This window comes from Anolis carolinensis, chromosome 6 (assembly GCF_035594765.1).
Source record: "Anolis carolinensis isolate JA03-04 chromosome 6, rAnoCar3.1.pri, whole genome shotgun sequence".
Taxonomy (NCBI): domain Eukaryota; kingdom Metazoa; phylum Chordata; class Lepidosauria; order Squamata; family Dactyloidae; genus Anolis; species Anolis carolinensis.
The window spans coordinates 78,744,855-78,766,800 of NC_085846.1; positions in this window are offsets into that span (position 1 = coordinate 78,744,855).

Genomic DNA, 21,946 nt, shown 5'->3' on the forward strand with positions numbered 1-21,946 from the left:
GATGTAGGTGGTGTAATGGTTGGGTTTTAGGGGACCTGGAATATCTGTACTCTGTTAAAAAGTTTCTCCTGTTACCAAATTCCTCACAATAACTCCAAATGAACTTTCCATCATGTTTTTGCCTTCTCTGTGATACTTGAAACCTTGAGTAACATAATTTCCAGGTCATTTCCTGTTTTAAAAGGCCTTTTCTCTGCCTAAGCAAGCCTATGGTTCCAGGCAAAAAATAGATAGAACTTGTCTCTCGCAACCCTTTAATGGCATTTTGGTCTATTTTTTAAAAAGGCAACTAGACAAGAACTATGAACAAGTGCAATATCACACAAAAAAACTGTTCTTATTGCCACTTCTAAATAAAGTCCTTTCTTTGGGCTTCATTTATCTTTTTGAAAAGCTATCATAAAGCTGAAGGAAAATGCAGAGCAAAATGGACAACGGAAGAGAAAAAAGAGGTGTTCTTCACCTTGCTAGCATGTCTTCATTTACAACCAAATTTGTGTCACATGGGTGCTAATGTTCTACAGTCAATCATTACATATCATTCTAATACTAAACTTGTCTAGCTGAGTATTTTTTTTTCAAAGTAAAACAGGTCTACTTAAATTAATGAAATTTTGTCTACACACTTGCAGGTCTGTCTAGGCCAGTGATTCTCAATCTGTGGGTCCCCAGATGTTTTGGCCTACAACTCCCAGAAATCCCAGCCAGTTGACCAGCTGTTAGGATTTGTAGGAATTGACGGACAAAACATCTGGGAACCCACAGGTTGAGAACCACTGATCTAGGCATACAGAAGCACAGCCATTTATAAATTAAAAAGGCAGAAGACGAATGAAGCCTGAGCATGGCCAGTACTTTCGACCTGCAACATGATGTGGAAAATTGGTTGGGAAAGCAAAATGGAAGGAGAACTGAACTGGTCTCCTGAAGGCCATAATATTATTTACTATGCTGGCTAGGTTGGCTGTACATCTGGAAACAGCTGTATAACAAAAACCAATTTGCCCCAATCAAATAAGGTCAGTGTCAATGACTTATACTATCTTGACTGTCTGGGATCCTGAAAAAGACTTCAGGAACAAAGGCATTCCTCATTGTTGCAGGTGACATGTCTTCTGCAACTAAAATTGATACATTAAAAGTTGAAAAAAGCCACCGATAATAGGACATTAAACTAATACAACATTTGTACATATGTAGCTGGATACTACAATGTCCATACAGATGTGATTCCAAATTTCTAAAAAAAAATTAGAACTAAATAACATATTTATTGTTTCATAACTTTATTGTTGCATAACAATTTCATTATCCTCAATGGAAACTGATTATCTCATTTATTCCACATGGGTGGGGGGGGGGGGGTATAGGACTTTATTCTACTCAGGTGGGAAAGTGGGGGGGGGATTGTCTTTTTAGTGTTTCCTTCCATGGCTTTCTGTTTTGTAAAAAAGTGGATAATTTGTCCACCAGTCGTAATGTGCCTTGTTCACATTCAAACACCGACAGCCAATAGTCAAGCCCAGAGGTCATACACAGAGAGTTATTGAATTGAAGCCTAAATCCACAATTCCAGCACCAGTAAGCCAGTGTCCACGTTCCGAGGTCAAACAAGCCAATAAGTAATGTATAACTAATTGTAAGACAGAATCCAAATACTTAAGTCCTGTTCCCGTCTAGGGTTCACAGAGCCACCTACACAAAGAGTTCATGATAACACCATCCAGTAAGACATTGCCTCCAGCAATAAGACTGTGAACTCAAGAGGCCTTTATGCTAAGGTAGCAAGTGTTTCTTGTAAGTAGCCTGTTTCTCAACTAACCTGGCAAACCTACGTAATTGAGCTTGCTCTCTGTGAAGTTACACATGACATCACTCCCATTTGATGTGATTGACTCCTGTCATTTCTAAATCAATCATCTGCTTCATTTCCTATCACAAGGGGAAGCATGTAAAAACTATATAATGGAAATAATGGAATTTAAAAAATAACATTTTGGAAATAGTCAAAATTAATAATGATATATAGAAAAAAACCATACAACCAGCCCACGTTACACACACAACTTTAATTTACTTTTCCAATTCTGTGGTCTGCAAAAAGGAAACTATCAAGACAACAAATTAGCAGTACCTTGAAATTGCGTAGTTTCACTAAAATAAAAAATATTTTTAAAATAATACATTTTTGTTAAAGTTTCATGACAGAGGAGTGATGGTGATAAAAGGGGTATTGAGGCACATTTAAAGACTGCCCACACAAAACGGATCTAAAATGGAAAAATCAGACCGTTTCCATCCCATCTTAAAATACCCACATTTGGTTGTTTCTATGTAAATAAAGAACGTTGGAATTGATTGCTCAACTTGAAAAAATGTTGTTTAAAACAGTTTAAAAACAGAGTCCCACAGGCAACCCGCAGAAATACCCTGAATTGTTTGATGGCTTCCATGGGATTCCATCTTTAAAGTGTTTAGAAACGGGAAAGACAGCGTATGATGAGGTTCTTAGTCTATGAAAGCTTATGCTACCAACACCTTTCTAGCAATATCAATAATTCTGCCAATCCCTTTGAAAAGTGATTTAGACTAACATAGCTATGTCTTTGAATTCTAACATAGATTTAAGAAGTCATGACTGGTTCATTTTTATAATCCCTACGTATTCAATAGTGTACAAAATATTGTAGTTCATAAAGGTGTCCCAGTCCTGGCTTATCATGCAGCAACGGTGACAACAGAGTTCTGTATGCCCATTGAGTGGGTCACAGCCGACTCAAGTTCTTACTCTACTTCTATGAGCAATTGTTTTTATTTTATTTATTTATTTCCATCATTTTTACCCCGCCCTTCTCACCAGAGGGGACTCAGGGCGGCTTACAAAAAATGGCAGTTAATGCACAATAATACAATAAAATAGAACATCAAAACAGTTATAATATACAATATACAAAGTTTAAAACAGTGCAGAGTGCTTATGCCATTTGTCCACCAGACCTTGTACAAAAACCTTGCCACTGCAAGGAGTAATTGTGACAGGGATCCTGCTTCTGACTGTTGAGCTGAAGATCACCGGAGAGAGGTGGAAGGAAAATCAGGTTGTGGTGTCCCAATTGACAGGAAAAAAGCTCCCCATGGCTCACAATAGCTGCTGCCCAGTAAATCAGGCTTGGGGATAGTAGGACTACAAGATGTCATTCATCTATGCAATTAAGGTAGTTACTAGGGGTGTGAATTTTTTTCGTTAGTCGTCATAAGTCATATCAAATTAATTAAATTTGTACTTACACAATATCCAACACGTGGGCATGACCCGTGCCAAAAACTTAAGAATCAAAATAATAATAATAATAATAATAATAATAATAATAATAATAAAACTTTATTTATACCCCGCCACCATCTCCCCAACGGGGACTCGGGGCGGCTCACATGGGGCCATGCCCAAGACAATACAATAGACAAAATATAAAAACAACATATCAGAATGCAATTAAACAATGCAACAATAACACTACACAATACAGAACAAAAAAGCAGAACGTAGCATAACATAACAAAACGCACCCAATACTTTTTCATTTGCATTTGGTAAACCTTGGAAGCCTCCCAAAGTCAGTTTTGTTTTCAGCACAAGCAAACAAAGAATTGTCAAAAAGGCTGCAATTCCTTTTTAAATTACTAGCCTCTCGCCATTAGGAGAGGAAAGCAGCAGGGAGAAAGCAGAGTTCACTGGGAAAGAGACTGAGAAATGTAGTTTGCAAAGCCAAGGAGTCATTTGACAGAATTCAAAAGGCCCTGCCCTAAAATACATTTCCCAGAATTCCACACAGTATCAGAAAGCCCCAATCAGAATAGGGGAGGGATTTGTCCCTTTGTTGCAGGAGCCAGTGAGAATTTCAATAAACTGTTGAATCTGCAAAGAGGAGGACTGACTGATACTTCTAGTAAGAAAATCTCTGTGCTGGGCTGGGAAGAAATCCCTAAATTGAAGTTCTATTGGTTAATATGAAAGGCATTCAATGAAATAGCTGTTGTGGCCTGAAAAACTGTTTTTGTCAAAACTTTAAAATATTCACTAAAATATTCACCGGGAGCCTGGGTGGCGAAATGTGTTAAAGCACTGAGCTGCTGAATATGCGGACCGAAAGGTCCCAGGTTCAAATCCCGGGAGCGGAATGAGTGCCCGCTGTTAGCCCCAGCTCCTGCCAACCTAGCAGTTCGAAAACATGCCAATGTGAGTAGATCAATAGGTACCACTCCGGTGGGAAGGTATCGGCCCTCCATGCAGTCATGCCGGCCACATGACCTGGAGATGTCTATGGACAACGCTGGCTCTTTGGCTTAGAAATGGAGATGAGCACCAACCCCCAGAGTCGGTCACGACTGGACTTAACGTCAGGGGAAACCTTTACCTTTACCTATGAATATTTCTGAAGGTTGGGAGGAATGATCTTGTGTCATTGTATAAAACATTCAAGGAGATAGCTTTTGTAGGTTTTTTAAAACAATGTTGTTTATAAAAACTTTCATTATAGCAACGAAAATTTTAGTAATGATACTTTAAAAACACTTTAGAAACAAAATGCCAGCACCTCCTAATTTTTAATGGCCTTTGAAACATTGATCACACATGCCTAGTAGTTACACAACTAAGTAGTGCATCTAGAATACTATCGATGTTTCCTATTTATTAGCATCTTACTTTGTCTATTGCTCTTTTGCAAGCATTATTTTTCAATTTTCTTTACCAAAAGCAGCCCCAAAACCCAATAAATGTCTTCCATTTTGAAACAAATAATACAAAATTAAAAAAATTAAAGTTAAATTGCTGTAAATAATTCACAGTACCATTCTGAGTAGACATGCATAGAATGGTACTATGAATTATTTACAGCAATTTAACATTTTTTTTGGTTTTGAAAATTTTGTAAGAGAAGAAATAATAAATGAGGCTAAAATATTATTAAATTTCTGTTATGTCACAGATTCTGGATGAAATATGAAAGATTAAAATTTATTTATAATGAAACAAATAAGAAAACACTATAATTTTTTATATTTCATATTTCATCCAGAATCTGTGACATAACAGAAATTTAATAATATTTTAGCCTCATTTATTATTTCTTGTCTTACAAAATTTTCAAAAAAAAGTTAAATTGCTGTAAATAATTCACAGTACCATTCTATGCATGTCTACTCAGAAGCAAGTCTCCTTGAGTTCAGTAGAGTTCGGGGCTAGAAGAATGAGTATGAGATTGCAACATAAATGGTGTCACATCATTTACAACATTTCCCTTTTACATCTTCATCAAAATTTGATCAGCATAATTCCCAAATGGGAACACTGAAGAAGATACAGACAATGAATGTAAGTGACCTGGATGAGATAAAGACACATGTTCTTTAAAGTTCAGGTAGAACATAAAGAGGAGGATTTAAATTTGATCTCAGGCCCAAATTCAAACTTCCACTGTTGAAAAGCTCTTACGGTCAGGAAGTTCTTCCTAATGTTCAGATGGATCCTTCTCTTCTGTAATTTCCTGAAATGAAGTTCTTACTTTCATTGCAAATAGATGTATTTTTGTAAACTGTTTTTACATGCATATATCTATATATATAAAAGGGTAAGGAAATTTCAGCCTAGGACAAAACAACAAAACTACACATCCCAGAAACACTAAACTTGGCAGCACCAACCCCTCATCCATGCCTCTACGTTCATACAACAAAAAGAAAAGAAAAATAAAGTCCTAATTAGAGGGAGAGGAATAATTGTTTTTATCCAATTGCTGCCAGTTAGAAGGCTAAGCTCCATCTACTTGGTCTCCTAGCAACCCACTCAGCTCAGGGGACAGGCAGAGTTAGGCCTCACTTAGGCCTCTTCCACAGATTATCTAATTTGCACTGGATTATATGGCAGTGTAGACTCAAGGCCCTTCCACACAGCTATATAACCCATTTATAATCTTATATTATCTGCTTTGAACTGGATTATCTTGACTCCACACTGCCATATAATCCACTTCAGTGTGCATTTTATACAGCTGTGTAGAAGGGGTCTCATATAATCCATTTCTAAGCAGATGATATAAGATTATAAATATACAGTAGAGTCTCACTTATCCAACATAAACAGGCCGGCAGAACGTTGGATAAGTGAATATGTTGGATAATAAGAAGGGATCCAGGAAAAGCCGATTAAACATCAAATTAGGTAATCATTATACAAATTATGCACCAAAACATCATGTTATACAACAAATTTGGCAGAAAAAGTAGTTCCATGCGCACTAATGCTATGTAGTAATTACTGTATTTACCCTTTACCTTAACTACCACCAATTCCTCAATACTTTATTTCCCATACTTCGCCACAGCAACGCGTGGCCGGGCACAACTAGTACATATATAATTTTGAAAGCAAAGACACATTTTGTCAACACTACTAGTTTCTAGTGAAGGTAACAAAAAGGTGCACTTGCATTAATTATTAGTATCATTTCAAACAAAACAATCACATGAAATCCTCCAAGCATATCCTAATCAGTTAACACATCTTTTTTTTACAAAGACTTGGAAAGAAGAAGAGGACCAATTTTATACAAAAGGAGAGGGTCTGGATTTGTTTCTCTGGCATTTTCATAACAGAAACATGCTTTCATGTGCTCTGACATGCTAAATGTGCACATAAATACACCTGATGGTCTAACAATAAACAAAATTCATTAGCACTGAGTACGGTAGTAACTCATCTTTATCCTTCACTTTTGCCCCTTTGTGTGTTGGTGAATAATCCATCACTACTGCTGTGCACATAAGATCTGCATTCCAAGTGAATTAAACCAAAAGTATTCTTTACTTTAAATATTTATATACACTGTCTTTGTTCATATTGTTTGAGATAGCTTATGGGAACAAAAAGACACCATAAAAGCAACCTTATAATACATGAGACAGGGCTTTCCTGTAGCAGCACCCTGTCTGTGGAACTCACTCCGAAAGGAAGTCAGGCTGGCTCCATCCCTGTTCGGCTTCCAGAGCACTGCCAAAACTGTATTTTTGCTTTTTTAAACTTTCAAATGGTTTGTAATCTGTTTTCAAATAATAGTTTAATAGATGTTATTGTATGTTGCTCTTGGGAACAGAAAAGCAATTAATAAATGCACACAGAGAGAAAGAAAACAAACAACAATAAAAAGCCTGCAGTGACACAATTTCAAAACAACCACAGTTTAAAAACATCATACAACATAGAAGCCAGAATAAAACAACAATAAAGAAGAAAGACTGCATATAACTGTGACATGGAAGCAATAAAATCCAGCCTCTGAAGGCCAAAGGCTCTTTTAAATAGAACGCTCTTAACACTGCAGCAGAAGGTCAAGGAGAGGGCACGACAAACTGCTGGAGGTAAGTATTTTCAAAGCCTTGGTGTAGAAACAATCCTCATTATTCCACACTAGCCAAGCCTGCCACCTGAGGCAAACTAGCAAATTTCCCCACCTTCTTCCTTTTACAGTTTTCATCACAGAGGTAAGGTGGCCACAAGTTCTCCATAGCAGAGCCGGTCCAACAATGAGGCGAATTAAGCGGTCGCTTCGGGCGCAAAACATATGGGGTCGTAGTCAAGACTGCTTTTTCTGTTGATTTGTTGTAAGACATGATGTTTTTGGTGCTTAATTTGTAAAATCGTAATGTAATTTGATATTTAATAGGCTTTTCCTTAATCCTTATTATCCAACATTTTTGCTTATCCAACGCTTTTATTTTTCAGTGATTGGTTTTGGGAGGGGGGGCAAAATTCTGTTCACCTACACTTGAAAAATACCTAGGGCCGGCTTTGCTCCATAGGCATGAACTCATTCCATAAATGGACAGGGGAGAAGAAGATTCCCAAGGTGTTCATGATTTGCCACCAGAACCGGTCCAACAATGAGGCAAATTAAGCGGTCGCTTCGGGCGCAAAACATATGGGGCGCAGTCGAGACTGCTTTTTCTGTTGATTTGTTGTAAAACATGATGTTTTGGTGCTTAATTTGTAAAATCTTAATTTAATTTGATGTTTAATAGGCTTTTCCTTAATCCCTCCTTATTATCCAACATTTTCGCTTATCCAACGCTTTTATTTTTCAGTGATTGGTTTGGGGGGGGGGGTGCCAAAATTCTGTTCGCCTACACTTGAAAAATACCTAGAGCCGGCTCTGTTTGCCACATCAGGGTATAGCTCAAACTGCCCATAGAAGGGCTGGCCCTATAAATGCTGCAAACCTATACTAAGAAGCAAAGCCAATTTTGAGACCTCTCCTAGCCTCTTACTTCATAGCCAGTCAAAATATACTGTATTTCATGAAATTTAAGGTGCCATCAAATGTAAGGCTTTTGAAGTCTGAATTTTAAGAAAATCAAATTTCTTAGAATATTTTTCAGAATATCCTCTGCATGTTGAAACTTAATCCAGACAAGACAGAGATCCTACTGGCCAGTCAGGGTATAGGGTGGCAACCTGTGCTCGATGGGGTTACACTCTCCCTGAAGACACAGATCCACAGTCTGGGGGTCCTCCTGGACTCAGCACTGACGCTTGAAACTCAGGCTGGGAGAAACAAAGGCTGGGAGAGCCTTTGCATAGTTAAAGCTTGTGCACCAACTGCAACTGAACCTCAAGAAGTGTGACTTGGCCATGGTGGTCCATGCCTTCGTTACCTCCAGATTGGATTACTGCAATGCACTCTATGTGGGGCTGCCTTTGAAGACAGCCCGGAAACTTCAACTTGTACAACAGTCAGCAGCCAGGTTGTTAACAAGAGCGAATTATAGAGAGCAGACAACCATCCTATTAAAACAGCTCCACTGGCTACCGATAAGTTTCCGTTCTCAATTCAAGGTGCTGGTTATCACCTATAAAGCCTTAAACAATTCAGGTCCATCTTATCTTTGTGATCACATTTCCTACTACGAGCCTGCGTGGTCTCTGAGATCTGCTGGGGAGGCCCTCCTCTCGCTTCGGCTGTTGTCTCAAACACGATTGGTGGGGATGAGGGAGAGGGCCTTCTCGGCAGTGGGGTCCCCGGCTCTGGAACTCCCTCCTGAGAGAAATTAGGCTAGCCCCCACCCTGGCCACATTCCCTAAACATCTGAAAACCTGGCTATTTAAATGTGTGTTTGATTAAATTGGCATACATTGACAACTGTCCCTTACCTCCACCTAAACCCAGTTACTGCACTTCTTCTGGTTCATTCAGTAGAGGTTTATAAGATATTGTACACAGATAACATTTGCCTTGCCCCAGTGGAATATGTTCACTGTGCCTGACTATTAGTTATTGCTTGCTTGAGTATGTTTTAATGTATTATATGTTTTATGATTTCATGTTTATGTTTTAATGCATTTATATGATTGTATTTTTTGTGTATTGTATTTTTGTGTGAGCTGCCCTGAGTCTCTTCGGGGAGATGGGGTGGGATATAAGAATAAAATTGTTGTTGTTATTACTACGCACAATACCGTTTTTGTTTCAATGTGGCTTTTTAGATGCCTTTAACCATTCAGACTCATGGTGCAACCTTCATTATGAGCAACCACATAAACAGGAGTTAGCAAACATTTTAAAATGATATGAGTTTCTCTCCTACCTACTCTCCCATGTAAACACATCACTCCATGATTTCTGCTCTCCATTTTTCTTACAGCAGAGCAAGCAAACTAGCTTGTTCTGCTGACTGTTGAACACGCACCCTGCCCACGCTTCTCCAAGCCCTCAAGTTGGCTTGTGTCTAGGCAAAAGGGATTACAGCTTGCATCTGGAGATATTTGGCAGCTCGAACACCAACCGCCCAGGAGATTGCCAACATTGTAGGCTGGTGTGAAACATCAATTGGAGCATCCAGCAGGTGCTTTCATTTTTGCCTGGGACAGGTCTAGATCTCAGATGGCTTTGGGCTTGGTGAATGAAGCCTACTCAGCCCTATGTCTTTGGTCCCATGCCAACCTTAGCACAGCTGCACTACAATAGTTGAGCTCTTATTATGATGATGCAAGGGAGCTATAGTTGAGAAATAAAGCCCTGCAGATGACATTTCTAAAAAAAAGTGTGTGTGATTTTTTTTAAAAATCAACTTAAGGGTATTAAGTTATTTGCAATATAGAGCAAATACATATACTGACTATATGCCTAAACTGCTCAATATCCTAATTGGCATTTTTTAAAAAAAATTCGACGTTCCTCCTGTTCTCAATTTTGTCAGCTGTGTCTGGTTTGAATACTCCTGCTCTCTGCCCCAAGGGTTGAACACCTGGTGATTTTCAAGAGAAAGATTGAGAAGTAGTTGTGAAATATGCTAGCAAACACATGCTAATATATCCTAGTATCTTGTGCAGATAAGGAAATATGGACATATTAGCCTTTTTATCACAAAATACAGAAGTATACTGACTGTTTTAATAAGCTAAGCACTTATTGGGTGATATTTTCCTCTGCCTTGTTCTATAATAAGCTTCCATTTCTTTTTACAAAGCAAAAGAAGTTGCCTAGTCAGAAATTTGTTTATTCTTTTGATCTAGGTACAATTTTCCTAAGTGATCCACTTTTTTTCGTGTCAGGAACAACTTGAGAAACTGCAAGTCACTTTTGGTGTGAGAGAATTAGCAAGGACGTTGCCCAGGGGAGGCCCGGATGTTTGATGTTTTTATCATCCTTGTGGGAGGCTTCTCTCATGTTCCCACATGAGGAGCTGGAGCTGACAGAGGGAGCTCATCCACACTGTCCCTGGATTCGAACCAGAAACCTTCAGGTCAGCAACCCAAACTTCAAGTCAGCAGTCCTACCAGCACAAGGGTTTAACCCATTGAGTCACCGGGGGATGAGTTCCACTGATTTTAAAGAAAGGTCTACACAGCGTATAGTGCTCAGCACACAGCGAAATCAAGGTTTGCTTTTAAAAAAAATCCTGAATATTTTCAAGCCATGGTTAGTTGAATCTCTAGATACAGAAACTATGGATAATGGAGGACTGAATATATGTGTATTTGTTGATTAGCCTTTCAACACTGCATTTTTTCCAACAGTCCTCTGATCATTATTAGGGACTAGAAATATTTATAAGAATAAAAAAGTAGTACAAATCCCACATTTACTCATTAAGAATACTAGAACTCTCAAATAAACCAAACAACCTCAACCTGCGGTCTGCTAAAGTTATAACAATATTAGTAACAAGCTCCAGTGACAGTGATGTTACTGCACTTGCTCTCATAGCTCTCCCCATAGGAACAGCTTCATCATACACTATTCCTCACAATTTTGGAATTGCATGTCACTAATCCAGTTCACCAAGAGGACCCCCTGAATTAAAAGGTGTGTACATTATTGTGATGGCAAGTCCCCAATCCAACTACTCAAGCACAACTATTTCTTCAGTGCAGGTTGCAGAACAAGCATAAAAAAATACCCTGTAGACTGGTAAGGGCAGCAATCAGGAGAAGGCAAAATAGGCACAAGCATGCCAATCCACATCAATTCTGGACATAAATCACGTGCATTTATGAGTGTTTCCTTTTCTATACAGCACCTATATAATACATAGATGTCACACTGGATTCTGCATTTATGATACGTTAATGTTGCTAATGAAACAAATCTTCCAAGATTCACTCCACTTTGATAACACAAAATGAGATGCCAAAGTAAGTCCTTCATTTTGATAAGAATTCTGTCAGCTAAGATCCCATAAGCATACTGGTGGAGAAGTCTTTGTGGGATCTCCTCTTCTTTTTTTGCCCTGGGTGTGTAAGAGTCCAGGGCCATACTAATATCATTATAGGCCCCTGGGCAAAGAGACATTAGGCTCTACCTACACAACCATTCACTGGGGAAAACGTAAATTATCAATAAAATAGATGTATACGTCCAGCAGACACAATGCTTGTTTTCTCTTTCTCTCTGCAACTCATTTCCATTTCTGTGGTCCACTCAAAACACTAGGTTTCATTTCTGCCCAAAGGGCTATTTACGAATTTTGCTAACACATAATAAATCTACAGTTTTGTTTTCCTCACTTCACTTTGTTACATTTCCTCTAACTCTTCACCACACAAAAAGAATTCCTGCAACCCAAACAGCGCAGGCTCTGCTTCCAATAATGGAAATGTACACTGTCTGCAATTGTTGCCCCAGCCGTTAATTTCTTCCCGTGAATCTTGCATTCTCCTTCCATAATATTGCAAGCAATAAAAACAGGAAAATTTCTCTCATGGATGCAGACATGCCAACTCTACTACAAGTTGTAATTTTTCTACTTCTACTGAGTGGGAGATTTGAATGATGAGGTGGGCAATCTGAAAATTAGTGTTAAATTCTGGCCTGTGCATAGATTAGTATGGGCCCCCTATACTTGTGGGGCCCCTGGGCAACTGCCCAGTGTGCCCATGTGTTAAGACGGCACTGCATACATGAGTAGCTGGTGTGTAACTCCATCCCTATAGCTACTAATTAACCAGAAGGGTGGACCCAGCTGTATTCTGTATATCTTTGTGCAACTGTATTCTATATACCAGTGCCTTCAGTGGACAGGGCTAGCGGAAGGTGACCACTCATGCCGCTTCAACTGTTTGGTGGCCAAGAAGATGGAGATAAATCTGCAAATCCCCAAGGTGCCTTTGCACACCTAAGGCACACAGTATTTCACAAGGTGATCCAATGTTCAAACAAAAGTACATGCATACCCATAACCCAGGAACTAACATCTGGGTTCATTTCCAACTGGATATTGCAAATCTGTTTAAAATGCATTTGATGAAGACAGATGTTTCAAATTTAGATCACTACCATGATCACTACTGCCATTGGGATCTCCTGAAGCTCAAGACAACAGCATAGATACTGCCCCAAATCAAAAAGCCAAGATGTCTGCAACTGCTTCACAAGCAATAAGTGTTACCGTTATTAGCTTGGAATAAAGTTGCATTTTTGATATCAACTGTTGATCCCAGTTTTACATGTATAACTGCAAAGTACACAGGCCGGCCCAAGGTAATTTTCAAGTATAAAAGGTTTCCCCTGATGTTAAGTCCAGTCATGTCTGACTTTGGGGGTTGGTGCTCATCTCCATTTCTAAGCCGAAGAGCCGCCGTTGTCCGTAGACACCTCCAAGGTCATGTGGCCAGCATGACTGCATGGAGTGCCGTTACCTTCCCGCCAGAGTGGTACCTATTGATCTACTCACATTGGCATGTTTTTGAACTGCTAGGTTGGCAGGAGCTGGAGCTAACAGCAGCCACTCACGCCGCTCCTGGGGATTGAACTTGGGACCTTTTGGTCTCCAGCTCAGTGCTTTAACGCACTTCGCCACCAGAAATATTTTCAAGTATAGGCGAACAGAATTTTGGTACCCCCCCAAAAAAAACCAATCACTGAAAAATAAAAACGTTGGATAAGTGAAAATGTTGGATAATAAGGAGGGATTAAGAAAAAGCCTAAATAAAGAACAACACTATGAAAACAGGGGAAATCCAGACAGGAAACAATCAGGGCTAGCTAACACCTCCCAACCAAGGATGCCGCTAAGGAGGAAGCAGCCAGGCTTTGAATCTGCAAGGCCATTAAATGCTAATCAAGCTGGCCAATTGCAACATTCACACTAGACTCAAACAGATAAGAGCTCTTTCTCCCACCCTGGACTTTCCACCGATATATAAACCCCACTTACCTAGCTTCCAACAGAACTCAGAACCTCTGAGGATGTGGGTGAAACGTCAGGAGAGAATTCTTCTGGAGCATGGCCAGGCAGCCCGGAGATCTGGCCTCGAGGAAGGGGCGAGAAGAAAGGCATTTGCCACTTTGGGGAGCAGAGAAGGGGCGTTTCTCTGCTCTGCAAAGTGGCAAAATGTTTTCCTTTTCACCAGGAAGGCGTTCACCACTTTGCAGAGCAGAGAAGCGCCCCTTCTCTGCTCTGCAAAGCAGAGAATGTCTTCCTTGCGGAGGCAGGCGCGGTGGCAGAGGCAGGCGTTGCCACAACGGCGCCCCCTACAGGATGGTGCCACAGGCAACTGCCTAGTTTGCCTCGTGGTTGAACCATCCCTGAAAGTACATGATTAGATTTTCCCTATATATTTTTTTTAAAAGTTAAAAATTGTTATAAATTATCCAAAATGTTTGGTATTTTATAGATTTTTTTTATTCTGGAATATCTGTAAAGACATATATGTGTATAATGAGATATCTTAAGTATGAGATCCAAGTCTAAACACAAAATTCATTTTATATTTCATATATATATACCTCCTGGACATAGACTGAGAATAACTTTATACATTATATTTTAATAATTTTTGCATGAAACAAAGTTTGTGTATATTGAACCATTGGAAAGCAAAGGTGTCACTATCTCAACCACTCAAGCAAGCAGTTTTGGATTTTGGAATTCTGAATAAGGAATGGTCAGCCTGCATTGAGTTTGAAAACTTTCATAAACATTTTTAAACAATAGTAGGAAAAAGATTTTTTTAAAAAAAAAAATGGTAGGACAGGCAAAGATCCATAGATATAAGCAACGAAAGTGAAAATATTATAGTTAATACTAGCTGTGCCCGGCCACGCGTTGCTGTGGCTAGGACTTTATTTTTCTTTTTGTTGTATGATTGTAGAGGCGTGGATGAGAGGTTGTGCTGTCAATTTTTGAGGTTGTGGGGGGTTTAGTTTAGTTGTTTTGTCCAGTGCCGTGATTCCATTATCCTTTTATACATATATACAATGGTCTATAGACAATTTCTGAAATATCTCTTTTATTTTTAAAAAATGACTCATGTGTCTGGGCAAACTTTGCCAGATCATTATTCAGTTGGAAAAGCAGCTAACCAATGGAATCTATTTTTATCCCCAGTGCCATGAAAGCCAGAATTTTAATTTCAGTGGCTTACATTTTGCTGTGGCAATGGTATAGTTAAATCATTAGTGGAGAAGAGAAAAGTGGACCTGGATTCTGAAAAGAAATGGCAAAACTCGTTCTTTCTTATATTGTTTCTGTCACCACAGGCACCCAAATATCATGATGATTAGCACAATGAAATGAACACATGCTCTGCAAATACTGTCCATATTTTAATGACTTTATACTTGGAGCTTGAAGAAAAAACAGGCTTTTCTAAGAGGGGGAAATCTTGGGCTGCAACCATCAGCCCCTCTGTTTCAAAATAATGTCTGGGCCAGGAAAGCAGCCTGCTCTTAGTTTCTGCAAACTCGTCAACAAGTATAAATGTTTTTGCAATAATCGGGGAATTATTGACCAAGGACAACACCCTCTTTCTGATAAACGGTAGAAATGTTAATACTCTTGGCAAAATGGTTTTTGCACTAATTACTGTATCCATCTGCTCCACAAGATTGATTAGACTGTGAAAATGTTTGTTCTCTTCTCTCCTGCAAGGATGGGGTTCTTCTTGGCATTGGTCTAGTCCTGCCTTGTGTCTGCGCAGAGATGGATATGCCGTTTTAATCAAAGCAAAGCCAAGTTCATTTCAAATGAAAACCAAGGCACGCTCCTTTATTAAGGGAGTTAGGAGGAAATATTTGTGTGGGTGCTATATTGCAATGCTGGTTCCCCTCCATGATTGTTTCAGTCTTTGAGAGAACTTTTTTTTTTTTAAATTTTAATGTGATGCCCATATTCTCAATTCAGGAAAAATGTTGATGGTGGAAAAGTCTACAAAAGAGCCCAGATGCCCATGAAGTCTTGCTTGTGCTTGAGCTCAGCTGCAGAAACACAACCTGCTCTCCTTCCCACCTCTTGGCAATGCATCTCCCAAGTGAAGAGCTACATGTCAATTAGCTCTCTGCCTCCACCAACACCTGCAAAGAGGGCCGGCCTGTGATTGGAATATGAATGCCAGCCAACATGTAAATCCCTTAAAGAGGTGCAGAAGAATAACATCCTCTCCTCCAATTAAGCTGAAATCACTGCCTGACTCTCACTGGATATCAACTTGCTCTAGGTTCAAATGCCACCTCTCAAACAGATGGGAATCACACTTTGCAAGTGATGAGTCAGGGACAATGTTGTACAAAACCTATACTCTGGTCACAAAATTTCTATAGTTATTAGATGTTCGGTCCAAAAGGAATGTGTGCAATCAGAATGCAAACCTCTCAGAGAAGATGAAGAAAAAGGTGGTGGAGGAGGAATAGCCTGGTATTTGACAAAATCAAACGTGGCATTTCCTCTTGCCCTGTTTTTCCAGGCATGGCATGAATGGAAGAAAGGTCAAGAGAAAAGCAAAAGACACATGAGAAGACAAGCATAAAGTGTGGGGGGAGGAATGACAATCACTGAAAAAATTAACTTATATGGAGGGAACAAATAGAGTTACAACCAGCAGAGGGTATGTGAATTAGACCTTTTTATCAGAGGAACCTTAACATGGCCCAGAAGATGTGAATTTGCTTTTTGAGACTGATTTCATGTCATCTGGCAAATGAATTTTTGCACATGTATTAAGTATGATGCTTCTAAGAATAGCAAAGTGAATCAGGCCAAATATCGATCTAGGCCACTGTTCTTTTTTAGCCATGGCCAGGCATGTGCATATTAAAAGTGGAATATGAGTCCAATTGCACTTTCTTGCCTGTGTTCCTTAGTAGCTGATATTTCAAGGCATACTGCTTACCTACTAGAAAAAATATATGTTTGTTATGACTGGATATTATTATTATTTTATTGTATGACACAGCAAATAAGATAGATATGCTGGATTTCGTATCACAAAATCACAAATCGAACACTTCCCAAGTGTCTAGGACTGTGTGATATATTTTCGGATGATGTGCGCAGATCCCAGTAGGGTGGCCTTTTGCAGTTGGCAGATCGTAATTTTATCAATGTCTATTGTTTCCAAATGCCGGCTGAGATCTTTTGGCATTATTATCATTATTATTTTGACCACTAGCCTTATCTATTAACCCATCTAATCCCCCTTTTAGAGGCAGACAAACTGGACATTTTTGGGTAGGAAATATCACAGCTTAATAGTATACTGTGTAAAACAAAATCATATATATCCTGGTTTTCCCACTATGAAGCTTCCTTGGATGATCATGAGATCTGCATTCCTGCTACAAATTTGACTGATTTGAATTATCATATTCCACACAACTCCCATCTCTTCAGTATGACAGTACCTTGTAATGTATTGATCACATCTGCTACAGCTCTTAACTCCTCATTGTGAGAGAATATCTATTCATCCGCCATTGCACAGATCCCTTCTAAGGAACTCATCACCTTTTTAGTGTCCTAGGATGTTAAAGGGACAGTCCAGTGACAGATAGGCATGCTGGTCATCACATAGTGTCGCTGGACTTACTGATAAAGCGCCACCCCCAACCGGAGTGGAAGCATTTTAGGACGCTTCCTTCCTAACGTGGGAAGGCTCCCATGTCGTGTTGGCTCCAATGGCAACACCCATGTGATAGGGGAAGTACCATAGAGTCACACTGGAGGAACAAAAAAAATCCTAGACAGAGATTATCTGTAGGAATTTGCTAGGTCCTCTAACACAACTAATTTGCCAGGAGAGTATGTTATAGAATCATCCAGAGGACCTAGCCAATTTCTAGGGAGGCCACCCCCCCCCCCAAACCACCAGTTGTGAGGATTTTACTATATTTACTTCAAAATAGACTGTTCTGGTCTCCTTGCACTGTTGTTTCACTGACTTACCTAGCTTCTTGTTGTCCTGGCCTTTGTCACTAGGACCAAGGTTCCTTCTGCACTACCATATAAAATCCAGATTATCTGATTTGAACTGGATTATATTACTGTGTAGACTCATATAATATGGAATATCTGCTTTGATAATACAGATTATATGGCAGTGTAGAAGGGGCCTGAGAGTATATAAACAGAGTTAGCTTAGGCTCAGTCCTGTCCCATCTCTGCTAAAACTTCTTGCTTGCTACTCCTGATTGCTCATTGTAGATCACAAGCTATCTGTGACTGCCAGCCATCAACCTAGCAGAGTTGTTCTTTTGCCTCTTGTTCCTCTTTCCTGTACTTTTGATAGTCAAATGAGTCATTCTGAAATCCTTTTGAATTAGTAAATATCTGTTAGTTGCCTTAAGCATTACCTTTTTAATAGAAAGGTGGGATAAAAATGTATAGATATATAATACAATATAGGCCCGGGCTGTGGCGCAAGCTGGTGAGCAGCCAGCTGCAGCCAGCTGAGACCAATCACTCTGACCAAGAGGTCATGAGTTCGAGGCCAGCTCGGAGCCTGCGTTTTTCTTTGTCTTTGTTCTATGTCAAGGCATTGAATGTTTGCCTTATATGTGTAACGTGATCCACCCTGAGTCCCCTTCGGGGTGAGAAGGATGGAATATAAATACTGTAAATAAATAAATAAATAAATAAAATACTTCACAACATCTTGAAACGGAAGAGTACATAGAAAGGACAAAGTGTATTTATTTACCTAGATATATACTCATATGCTTTATCTTTTTTCTGAACCCCTCGACGTTTTCTAGTAGAAATATACACCTACCCAGATTGCCATATATGCTCACATTTGTACAGTTATGTGTAAGAAATCTAATAGGACTCCATAACAGAAATTGGATGCAATGTTAAATTACACACACACAAACACACACACACACACACACACACACACACACACACACAAAATACCACTATAATGGAGTTATCCTTTATCCTCTTCCAAATTAATTTATTAAAATTCTACTAATTCATAGTGATCATGGCTTAATACTTATCTCGGTCACTCAGTTTCTACCTTCTCTCTCTCTTAGGATGCATCTACACTGTAGAATTAATGTGTTCTTACACCACTTTAAATGCCACAGCTCAATGTTATGGAATCCTAGGAGTTTTAATTTTACAAGATCTGTGGCCTCTTCTGCCAAAGAGAGCTGACGCCTCACCAAACTACAAATCTAATTCCACAGTCTTGAGCCAATTGAAATGGTGACAAACTGCATTAGTTCTATTGTATAAATGCACCATTACTCTCTGAAATGAACTGGTAAATACAGTATTCCTTCAGACCCAAAACATCTTTTAGTTCCAATTTTCATGGTAGTTTTAAAATTCTTAATGTTGTGCTAACCACCAGGCGAAACCAATAACTCATAAATTTTACATCTACTGTTTGCCACCCATCTCTGTGTCTTCTACATTTGCGCAAAGTTCTGGCTGGATCATTGAATTTTTTCAGCAGCAGTTCTAAATTTCTACAGGGTTGTTTTGAGTCAGCTCTGTCAAAGGCTTGTGCTAGAGTTCACCAGCCAACACTACTACTGCTACTGCTTTTGTTTTATTTCCTTTTTCTACTGTGTCTGGCTATGCTTTGATATGAGCTTTGTGAGAGAAGACTATTTCTCATAAACTTTGCATTTTGTTCTAATAATTGCTGTTTTGAAGTATTACTTCTTATCCCATTGTTGATATGTATGCATTATGGATGGGGATGTTGTCAAACATTCAAAATGACAATGAAAAATGCAGAGGGAAAAGGGGGGTGTTGCAGTTTTCTTTTCTTTTTTTCCACCCCAAAGCTGTCTTGAGCTGCCTAATTAATGAATGTACAACCAAGAACAGTTAAAGTCTTCAGAGCTGGGAGGAAAAATGTGAAGAGGCAAAGTCAAGAAAAGCCCACTCTAGTCAGAGAAATAATTAATAACTAAAACAACAATAATATTTATGTCTTACTTGCCTCTCTGTGTGGATCAAGATGGGGACAAAACAAATAACACAACATACCACATAACAACAGTTAAGAGAGCATATAAACCAAAATATATTAGAAATAATGAATATATACTTTAAAAATAATGATTTAAAATAATCTCGCTAAGCCTGGTGGAAGAATAGTAGTGATGCTTAGGTGATAACTGCATAGGCCTCCGGATGAAATTCACCTGCAACTCCTATAAGCTTTAGCTATCATAAACCAACAATGAGAAATTTTGTAAGCTGGCATTTATCTCAAGGGACACAACACACCCACTTTTGTTCTATACAATGATTCAAAGAATATTTGAAAATACAAAAATATGAAAATCCTAGGCTATTGAGAATTATCATGATTTGAGATAATTCTGCACAAAATTCACACATAGCTTTTTGAAAAACATTTTCTGTGAAAGTCATGCATTTGTGTATTTTTGTGCAGAATAAATCCCAGCCCTCACCACTTTTTGTACAAAAAAAGCATTTTTTGAGTGGGAACTAATATTAAAACAAATACTAATGGTATTGCTGGGAAATATTTTTGCATAGTAGATATCCCAATCTGAAGAATGCCTATCAACAGAACAAATTGCTAAATTGGTCATTGTTTTATTTGAGGACAACATTGCAAAGAATCACATCTCTCACTCTAAACTAACAACTTTGTTTGGCAAAGCCTAACCATAGAGATGAAAATGTTCGAACTACAGTAGAGTCTCAGTTATCCAACACTCACTTTTCCAACGTTCTGGATTATCCAACGCATTTTTGTAGTCAATGTTTTCAAAACATCGTGATATTTTGGTGCTAAATTCGTAAATACAGTAATTACTACATAGCATTACTGTGTATTGAACTACTTTTTCTGTCAAATTTGTTGTATAACATGATGTTTTGGTGCTTAATTTGTAAAATCATAACCTAATTTGATGTTTAATAGGTTTTTCCTTAATTCCTCCTTATTATCCAACATATTAACTTATCCAATGGTCTGCCGGCCCATTTATGTTGGACAAGTGAGACTCTACTGTATTTTGAAGCTATGGTAAAAACCTGAGCACATTTCTGGTTTTGTTTTGTTTTTAATGGACATTTTCAGAAAGGTTTTTTTTTTTTAAAGACCATTTTAGAATGCTTTACAGATTGAGTCACTTTATTACTTTAGGGATCTAACATTTATCTGCTGTTACATATAAATTGGGTTTGACATAAAATTGGTATGCTTGATATATTAAAAGCGTTTATGAAGAAAATACTATATTTCATCACATGATAGTCGCCATCGCATAATAATCATGCATACCCTTTTGGGGGGTCCCAGTTTTGGTGTTTTACCATTCTTCACATAAAAGTTGCATCTTTGGTTCACGAGTGTGACTATTATGCAATAATGTTTCAAAAATGGATCAGATTTGAAATCACTATATCTTTGCAAACCACAAACCTCCCATGACTGAAACTCTTACCACTTGAATGGGTGGAACATAGATCTTAAAAGGATTACCACTAGATGCCTCTCCCAGTGCACAAACAGCCTTGAGACTCAGCCATTCCTAAGATGGTGACTCCATGAAGGCCTAACAAGATTTTCAGAGTTATTTTTTTTTTTTTAAATTCTGGCTGAAATTGGTTAATAAAACTTTATAACTCATTAAACCATTTGTGAATTTGTGTGTAATTGTAACATGTTGCCATCATGAAATATACTGCTTTAAAATTGAGTCCATCATTTTGAAACACCCTCTATTACTCTACAGTGATAGATGAAGAAAATGGTGAATTGATTTACGCACACACATACACTCATTCCAGTAAAAATGATGACAAGACTGGCAGCTGAATCAGCACTGGTAATGCAAGAATATCTTGTACCATGTGCAAAAGATAGCAATCTGTATTGGGGGGGGGGGGGGTACACATGCGACCTAGTATCTCTAGTATCTTATCTCTTCATCCTAACATCTGTTGGCTTAAGTGACATTTTTTTTGTCTCTAACGATTGAGCCAGCCCTGTTCTTCCTGTGTTGTATATCAACTGTATCCAGTTTTACAGAATCCAGTTGAAAGAGGTCTGCTGGCTCATGGAATCCTATCCACTCCACCTTTATACATGCCTTTTGAAGTAGCACTCAATTTCTCACACGTTTTGATGACTGCTACAGAACACGCTGTACTACAGTCTACAAAAATGCTGTTT